Source organism: Periophthalmus magnuspinnatus, chromosome 19, assembly GCF_009829125.3.
Source record: "Periophthalmus magnuspinnatus isolate fPerMag1 chromosome 19, fPerMag1.2.pri, whole genome shotgun sequence".
Classification (NCBI taxonomy): Eukaryota; Metazoa; Chordata; class Actinopteri; order Gobiiformes; family Gobiidae; genus Periophthalmus; species Periophthalmus magnuspinnatus.
The window spans coordinates 12,034,265-12,044,401 of NC_047144.1; positions in this window are offsets into that span (position 1 = coordinate 12,034,265).

Below are 10,137 nucleotides of genomic sequence, written 5' to 3' on the forward strand. Positions count from 1 at the left end.
GAGCTGCTCCAGACAATTATGTGATTCACATACGTATTTGTGCAGCTTATCTACGTCATTGACAGGCTCCTCACGCGCCGCTAGCAGAGTTTTAGCCGATGTGGAGTGAAAACTCGCTAATGATGCTAATGATGCTAATGATGCTAATGATGCTAAGTGTTTAGCCCCTTAATGTTCCGACGGCCCGCCCTCGGGCGCACTGTTACTCACTGTTTTGTAGCAGTTTTGCGTTTTAAACATGACGAAACGGACAAAACAAAGGAAGTACGCGACCGAGGACACTGTGGATGTTTGTACAAGTTAAACTAGAGGCATCTCGGACCCGGAGTGGTTCGTGGACCCGAGTGAAGATCTCATGATGGACTGAGGAGCAGAGGACCTGATGTGCTGATGGACCGGATGCTGTTCCTGATCGGTAAGCGTGGTTTATTCTGCTATTAGCTTAATTGTGGGTCAAATGTGTATTATGTGTAATCATTAGCATTAGCTAATGCTAATCAATGACAGAACTAAGGACATAATGACAGAAGTTGGTCCGAGCGGGACTCGATCCTCCAACCTCTAACCACTGAGCCACTGTAGCAGAATGACTGTCACACTGTACAATCATGTCCAGTGTGTTCTTAGTTTCCAGTGTGTGTGTGTGTTTTTTTTTTTTTACTGTTTGCAGTGTGTGGTTTGTAAATATATATTTATTTTGACCCATACCACTTGTTGAATATATCTTATATACAAATACACATTATATATTGTGTTTTGATATGTTATATAAATGTACAGTAATAGAGCAGCTGTGCAGATACAGATTCCTCTCAGTGTGTGTTGGTCATTGAATATTGTCACTAGTTTATGAGTTGTAAAAATCAAATGATCGTGTCATATACTGAAAAAGAGTTACCGGACTGTCTCCCAGACACAGTAGGACAATCTCACTCAGGCACAGTAAAAGCTTCACACAATGGCTTATACTCATAATACAAGTCAGAGCTTTATCATAAAAATGTGTTTTCAACATTGGAGTTTACAGTTGTCTTGGTTTGGTTGGAAGCTCATGTTTTGCCATAGTTAAAATTAAATATTTATACTTCCAATAGCATTAACATACTACACAGGTCATGAGCAAGATTTTTGTCATTTTCATTATATAAGTGGCTAAAGCACTTAATTAAAAGTCTTATAACAGAAATGTAAATGCGGTAAATTGATTCTTTTAATAAACCATTTAACTTGGATGGATGTGATGCAGCATGACCACAGTGCACACGTCTGATGTTGCTCACACTGGTCCATGGGACGCTCAGGGAGTTTGTGTGTTTGCTCAGACTCGTGAGAAATTAGAGGGAACATTGTTAGCAGGTTAGCTATGTCCATTCAAGTATACAGTCTATGGCTATAACAAGCACTACCAACAACTTCAACTAAGTTGTTCTAATTAGATTCTAAAATTTGTTTGAAAATTGGTTAAGGTTAGAGAGTAAAATTATTGTTTTCAGACAGAGTTGTTTGCAGAGCAGTATTCCAGCAGTGACCACTATCCACACATGGTCCCAGGCACAGCTCTGTTGTTGTGGAAAATCAGCTGACCCAGTGCAGAGGACACAAACAGTGAGGTTAGCTGATCTGGTCCTAACTTCATACCATAGCATAATGTTGGTAATTATTTCATCTTATTTACTTAAAGGTGCACTATGTAACTTTTTTGATGGATATTGCCATGAGGATGTAATTGCTTTGCCCGGAATGTTCTACAGAGGGTAATTAAACTTACATATCCATGGAGACAAGCAATTATCGCCATCAGACCAAGTTATAGATCTGTGGAGAGAAAACATCGCTCATTGAACGCTGTTGATGTTGAAAGTTTTTCCAGGGCATTTTTAGCAATAAATGCAAAATGCGTTTCATTACTGTGGAACATTCTAGACAAAGCTTAATAAGGTCTGAATGAAGCACACTGATATCTTTATTAGCTCCGTACCTCTGTTCACTTGCTCTGTAGTTTTGCAGCCCATACTTCATAATCTTTCACGACACAAAAATAGCTTCACTGAGGAAACTATTTCATTGGCAGACCAAAGTGGCTGCTTCCGTTACATTGATTCCTGGCCCTGCTCCTTTCATGTCCAACAGGAATTACACTTGTTTGGAATTTCAGGGAGTTTTTCGGAGCGCGCTTTATCTTCCGCTCATTCCCTCTGCTGTGCCCTGTCCTGGGAGTTCAGTTTAGCTTAGACTCCCAGAGAAACTAACACAGAATGACCCTGGCCTGCTAACAATGACCACACACACATACTGTTATGTTTTGGTCCCATGTCGCCCCCCTCGTCCTCCTCTCCTCCTCCCCCTCTCCTCCTCCTCCTGCAGTGGGACCGTCCCGTGATGGATAGCTCCAGTATGGTTGATAGCTCCAGTATGGTTGGCGTGTGCGATGGCCTCTCTGGACTCCCGCTGTAGACCGTTGGGATTTGGCCTGTTTTCATTCTGGACAAGTCCAAGTCTCGAGTCAGCAAGTTCACGCTTTGACAGAAGCTGCCTTTTCCTGGCCTAGAACAATCATACTTTATTCATGTGTTTTATAATAGGTGTAATCACTGTCATTTCCACCATTTTTATGTACTACTACTACTACTACTACTACTACTATCTACCTCAGTATCTGTGGACCTGCTCAGAGTGTCCACTACCAAAATATCAGTAACAGTCATTTGGTTTGGTCCAAGTTTGGTCCTGGTTTTATCCTTGTTTGGTTCTGGTTTCATCCTGGTTTAGTCCTGGTTTGGTCCTGGTTTGGTCCTGCTTTGGTCCTGCTTTGGTCCTAGTTTGATCCTGGTTTGGTCCTGGTTTGGTCCTGGTTTGGTCCTGGTTTGGTCCTGGTTTGATCCTGGTTTGGTCCTGCTTTGGTCCGGCTTTGGTCCTGGTTTGGTCCTACCTTGGTCCTACCTTGCTCCTGCTTTGGTCCTGGTTTGGTCCAGTTCTGGTCCTGGTTTGATCCTGGTTTGATCCTGGTTTGATCTTGGTTTGGTTCTGGTTTGGTCCTGATTTGATCCTTCTTTGCTCCTGGTTTGGTCCGGGTTTGGTCCTATATTGGTCCTGACAGTTAGTTGTCTTGGTTTAGTCCTTGTCTTAGTTCCACGTGGTGTACTCCCAATTTTGGAATAGACAAAGTTTTTAAAGGAAGGCAATTGAAAGACTCCAGTTCTGAAATAAATCTTTGGGACAAGTTTTTCCATTCTCAACTATGTACCCGATTGGACCAAAAGTGTCTGAGGCTGTAGCTTCTTAATGGTTCTCATCCAACCAAATACCAGTGGTGGAAGGTAACAAAGTACAAAGTTGTAAAGTACTACACTTAAGTAGAATTTTTAGGTATCTGTACTTTACTTAAGTCAATTTTATAGTGGATACTTTTTACTTTCTACTCCACCACATTTTTGAACTGGACTTAAAAGTAAAAAGTACTTTTCACATGATTTGAGGGGTTATTTTTAGCATATTCGTGGAAACATCCTGACTAATTGTTTGAGTTCAAGCTTCGGTTTTGAGCAAACAAAACTAAACCCAAAAAATTCATACGAAAAATTAATAAATTGATTAGTTTTGCTACTGTTGACCGAAATATGTAAAAATTTTTAAATCAATGTCACTATATTTAATACTTTAACAAATTAACACTAGTGAAATACTTTTACCATTTAGTCTTAAAGTACATTTTTACTTCAGTAGTTTTTTTTAGATACTTGAGTAACGTTTAATCTCTGTAATTGCGTACTTCTTTCACCACTGCCAAATGCCTTTTAAAATGCATTGGTGATATTTTTCAGTGTGTATTTTTGCTCGAGTAGCTTTTTTTTAGCTCCTTTTATCAAAACTTTGCATTTTGTAAGTACATTTGAGGTATTATACACCAAAAATCTGCAAAAAAAAATCATACATAGTTATTTTTTCTATGGCATTTTGGGGGTTAAAACAGAAGCTAGTCTCTATTTCAACTGATTTTCATTCCCCATACTCGCTGGGATACAGAACAAACCTGGGGCTGTTGAAATTTCATCGCCTCCTCACGCTAACTGTGCCAACGCGCTAACATGTGTGCTAGCTTGTACGCGCCACACGGGACCTCGGAGCTGCTTCTCACTTTCAGGAACGCAGAGGTGTCACGGGAAGTCAGCTCCCACTCCGCTGGGTGTGCACGGGACGGGGGGGGGGGGGGGGGCATCTGGAGGACGGCTGCTCCCAGGGCCCTAATCCTGAGCTTTAGCGAGCGGAGAGGGAGGGCTGCGCTGGAACAACCACGGACTTGTTCCTATAATAATGTAATCTATTGGATGGATCTGAAAATAGGGTTTAGGGAAGTTGACAATCTGGCAGTGCGTTAAAATGACCTCGAGATTGTAACGCTGACCTTATGTAAATGGCTTGACTTAAGAAGAGGAAATTGGTAGTAAAATTTAAACCGGGCATTCATTCATAACTCTTTAAAATATCTGATTGTAATGCGTATATATTATAAAGATATGTATGTTCTTTTGGCATTTAAACACCAAAATCAATCATTATTCTCCTATTTGAGTACAGAAACTGCGCAGTCTGCATCGTTCTTCGCTCATCTTCAAAAACTATAGTGTCTTGTAATCTCTTAAAATAGATATCATAGATCATTAAACAAAATTACAACAAATGTTTATGTTTATTAAATATGAGACAGTGCACATTAATCGGCATGTAAATGTGCCAGAGTTAGACATGCAAGCTAATTTTCATGAGTAGTTCCATTGGCAGGTTGTTAAAAGACAGAAAACATAGGCACAAAACACTGAGTCCATACACATCACAAAGACATTACAGTTGTCCCTCACTGTATCGCAGTTGACTTTCGTGGCCTCGCTGTTTTACAGATTTTTTTGTGCAATTGTGCATGCTTTTTTTATTTACAGTGTATGAACCTGCATTGGGTTCTGCGTCCTGACTGGCTAAGGGACTGTAGACCATTGTCCATCAGTCTCCTCTGTGCCGTGTCTCCTGTACAGTACAGAATGTGTTCAGACAAATTTGCATAAATGTTCGATCACAGTGTGACTCTGAAGTGCTGTACGTTCGCAAGTTTTCTCCCCGACAAAAGCCACAATGTCGATGAAACGTTCTGCACCGCTAAAAGTTTGAACTTTGAGAGTGTATAAAGCACATTATAGACCTGTGTAGCTCGCATAGACTTTTATTCTTTTTTTAGCAATAAGAATTATCTAAAAAGGAAGTATCAGCATGTACTTTTGCCTTTTTTCACACAATTGGCTCTATTTTACATATCCATCTGTATTTTTCCTTTGACGCATCGAATAATTGGGAAAATCCACGTGGCATCTGCTCTCTCATTCGTCGTCTTCGAAGGACAACATAAGCAGATTACCGCAAGGACAGTAAACAATTTGAAGAGCCCCATGCGTTTACTTTGAGACGCCATTTGAATTTAAATGAGAGAACAATTGGTTATGGTAATGCAAAGTTACGGTAATGGAAAGTCCTCAACTGCGAGTCTATCGGCGACGATAGCATCCGACGCAATAGGGTTAAACAAGAGAGAAATGTGAGAAAATGCTAATGCCTGTGTGATAAAAGAGTATAAAGTGTGTGGTGAGGGGTTTTACAGCTGCAAAACATATATAATAATTGTAAAAAAATAAAGCTGACTACTATTTTCTGAACGTAACCCCCGCGATAAACGAGGGACAACTGTAATCATCTGTGAAATACAAAATATTTGTAAAATTAGATAATGCTAACAACACACAGTACACAGAATGAAGACAACAGACAAAAAACACAATCTCACAACAGGACAGAGACGTTTTGTTTGGATGCTGAAACACAGATAGATTAGTCCACGTTATGCTCACATGTCTGATTGTCCAGAAGCCGGTCTTTCTCAGATCTACTAAAGCTCTGGATGGAAGTCACATAGGGACTAGCATGGACTGAAAAAAAAGTCTTTCTAAATGGGATTTTACCATCTCCTCTGCTCGAGTGTTTGTGTTTAATCTAACCTGTACTATAAGACTCTAGGTTCAGATGTTTTGCTTCTCATCATCCCTTATGCCATAATTGTAACATGTAAACTCCATTGAAACCCCGGACCTTCAAACCCCACTCTGCCCTGAAGCTTTTGCACAGTAGTACACGCTCCTCGCTTGAATTGAGTTTGTGGCTTCTGTGTGCGTGTATGCACAAGTTCATATTGCTTCCCTTTGGAGAGGAGCCAGGACATGGAGGTGGACAGAGTGTGGGCGGGTGTGAAGAATTCTGACATCATCTCTCCTCCTCTCCTCTCCTCTCCTCACCTCTCTGTCTGTCTGTCTCCTCTCTCTCTATTTCTTTCTTTCTTCCCTGCTCTCCTCTCCCTTTCTTTCTTTCTTTTTTCTGTCTCTTTTCTCTGTTCTGTCTCTTTCTCTCCCTCTTATTGTTAGTCTCTTCTCTCTCTCATTTCTCTTTCTCTCCCGTTCCTTTTTCTCTCTTCTATTTTTCTCTCTCTCATATTGTTAAAGTCTCTTCTCATCTCTCTCTCTGTCTCTGTCTTTCATATCGTTAAAGTCTCTTCTCTCTCATCTGTCTTTCTGTCTCTCCCTTTCCTTTTCTCTCTTCTATTGTTCTCTTTATCCCCTCTCTCTTTCTCTTCTCTCTTCTCTTCCATGTCCTCTCTCTTTCTCTTCTCTCTCTTCACCCCCATCCCCTCTCTCTTTCTATTCTCTCCCTTCACCCCATCCTCTCTCTCTTTCTCTTCCCTCTCTTCTTTTCCATGTCCTATCTCTCTTTCTCCCCTCTCACTTTCTCTTCTGTCACTTCTCTTCCATTTCCTCTCTCTCTTTCTCCCCTCTCACTTTCTCTTCTCTCTCTTCTCTTCCATGTCGTGTCTCTTTCTCCCCTCTCTCTTCTCTTCCATGTCCTCTCTCTCTTTCTCCCCTCTCACTTTCTCCTCTCTCTTTCTCCCCTCTCTGTTTCTCTTCTCTCTTCTTTTCCATGTCCTCTTTCTCCTCTCTTTCTCTTCTCTCTCTTCTCTTCCATGTTCTCTCTCTTTCTCTTCTCTCTCTTCACCCCCGTCCTCTCTTTTTCTCCTCTCTTTCTCTTCTCTCTCTTCACCCCCGTCCTCTCTTTTTCTCTCTCTTTCTCTTCTCTCTCTTCACCCCCGTCCTCTTTTTCTCCTCTTTCTCTTCTCTCTCTTCACCCCCCGTCCTCTCTCTCTTTCTCCTCTCTCTTTCTCTTCTCTCTCTTCACCCCCGTCCTCTCTCTCTTTCTCCTCTCTCTCTTTCTCTTCTCTCTTCCCCCCCGTCCTCTCTCTCTTTCTCTTCTCTCTCTTCACCCCCCCGTCCTCTCTCTCTTTCTCTTCTCTCTCTTCACCCCCTGTCCTCTCTCTCTTTCTCCTCTCTCTCTTTCTCTTCTCTCTCTTCACCCCCGTCCTCTCTCTCTTTCTCCTCTCTCTCTTTCTCTTCTCTCTTCCCCCCCGTCCTCTCTCTCTTTCTCTTCTCTCTCTTCACCCCCCCGTCCTCTCTCACTCCTCTACACTTGACAGCTCCTCCATTGTATTGTTCCAGCTCTGCGTGGGCTCCCCAAGGCTCCCCATGTGTTAGAAATCATCCGCCCCCGTGCTCCCGCCTCAGACCGCGGCCCGGGACGCTCGCTAACGCTGTGTAACTGTAGCTGAGGATAGAGAGAGAAAGAGAGAGAGGGTTTGTGATGAAAGACAGCAAACGCAACACACGCCAGGCCGGAGGTACACAAAGCACACACGCGCACTCAGACACACACAAGAGCCTCGCCAAAGGGTTAAACACTGCATTTTGTCATTCCATAATTTGTCGAAGATTTTTGTTGGATTTAGTCACGGTTTGTAAAGACTTCATTTGGAATAATAACTCTATCAGAGTACGCCTTTATAATTTATATTTTGGAGCATTATTTTTACTTGTTCGTGGTAACATCCTGACGTTTTCGAGTTCAAGCTTCGGCTTTGAGCAAACGAAAGTAAATACACAAAATCCATAAGAAAGATGTATAAATTGATTTGTATTCCTCCTGTTGACCAAAATATGTTTCATTTTTTTTAATCAACATCACTACATTTAATACTTTAGGAAAATCTGTGTGAAATACTTTTATGTTTTACTCTTAAATTAGCTTTTTTCTGTGAGCAAACTTGAGGTATGATACAACTTGGACAGATTTGAAGACTTCTACTAAAAAAAACTGCAAAAATCATACATCCTAGCAAAATTTTCTACAGCATTTTGGGGGTTAAAACAGACAACTTATTTCAACCTATTCTGTGCATTAGTGAACTGCAACTTCATTATTCTAAGACATATTCTACATTTTTGTGTATTTTTTGGTTAAACTATATGATACGTGGATTTTGTATATTATAAAATGCAGTTTTAACCTAAAATGATTTAATAAAAAATAGAACCATCAACTTCCTGTTCAAACGTTTATAATGACATTTGACTGTAGCAAACAGGGGATTTTCATGTTTGTTTTTATTGCTGAAAAAAATGTACACAGCATTTTTAAGCCTACAAGTATGACCCGGTATTCTAAATGTTTTGAAGACAATACAGGATTACTCAAACATACATGAATCAAAATAAAACTTTCAGCAAGCTATTATTTTATTGTATTAGCTTTTACCATTATAACACGGGTAAAAGCTAATACAAGTTGATTTTACATTTGTTCTCTTTAATGTTTACTTCATTATCTTTAAATAGAGTGATAGATATGATAGATAGATTTAATACAGGACTGTCCAAACTACGGCCCAGGGGTCAAATGCGGCCCTCAGATGAATTTTTGTTGGTCCTCATGCCTCCTACTAAACTGGCCCTATTAATCATGAAGATTTTTTTACTGCAAATTGAAGAGATTCTACCACTATAACCTGAATAAAATCATATTCCATTGTGACACAGACCTAAAAATAATCTTCCAAGTCTTATTAAACGTACAACATCTCTATCAAACGACACTGGTCTGTGGCCCTCCGCTTCAAATATGTTTCTGTATGCGGCCCTCGGTGAAAAAAGCATGGACACCCCTGATTTATTAGAAAATGAAATTACCGCATGATATAAATTGCTCTGTAGTTGACATCAGCACTATAAAACATGTGAAATGCTGGTAGATCACGTTTCTTTCAAAGTGAACATGGTATTAGACAGAGTGAGCCTTTATCAACTTCTGTTTTCATCATAGTATTTGGTTGTAGCAAACTGTTAAAGGTCCTTTGTTATGCAAAATCAACTCTAGTCAGCTTGAAACCATGTTCGAATGTTGTTACCTCCCTAAAAACAGACCTGGAGTTGTGTTTTGTTTCATTCACACATGTTTGTAAAACTCTTTATTATAAGTCGGGCCACATCTCCAAAGCTCAAAATGCTCTGTTCCACCTTGTGATGTCATGAAGCTGTAGTTTTCAAGTTAACAGCTACTTTTTACCTTTAGTTCATCAGAAATTGTAAGTTCCAGAGCTGAAATTATCCAAATTATTGTAGTGACAATTCTGTATTACCACATGACATCACAAGGTGGAACAGAGTGAAGAATCCAAACTATGCAGGATTTGTGTGTTAAACATGTGTGACTGAAACAAAACACAACTCCAGGTTTGTTTGTGATGAGAAAACAACATTATAACATAGACCAGAGAATAGTGTAACATGGGCCCTTTAAATATGTATTAACATCTCCATGGAGACAAGCAGGTGACACGTCCAACATAAATGACTATAAAGTGATATCACCAATCGACACACAAAATTCGTAAAGGACAAGCCTAAAACACCAAAGCAGAGGATTGGTCTACACTCCTCCAGATGTTGTCCTGTGAGTGAGCGCAGGTTGGCAGATGTGCTCACAGTTAGACATAAGATACACAAACAGCTCTAAACACTTCATACACAGTCACGCTACAGACGGAGAGATGGAGAGATGGAGAGACCAGAGGAGACGGATAAAGATCTTGTTTTCAACCCACTTCTTGCTCATTCGACAGATTATTTGTTCGGAAGGAGCCCAGACCGGGTTGGACTGGCACAGGTGAGGATTTGGGTTTGGAGCGACCACAGTCCACAGACAGGACTCAGAGCTGTATAT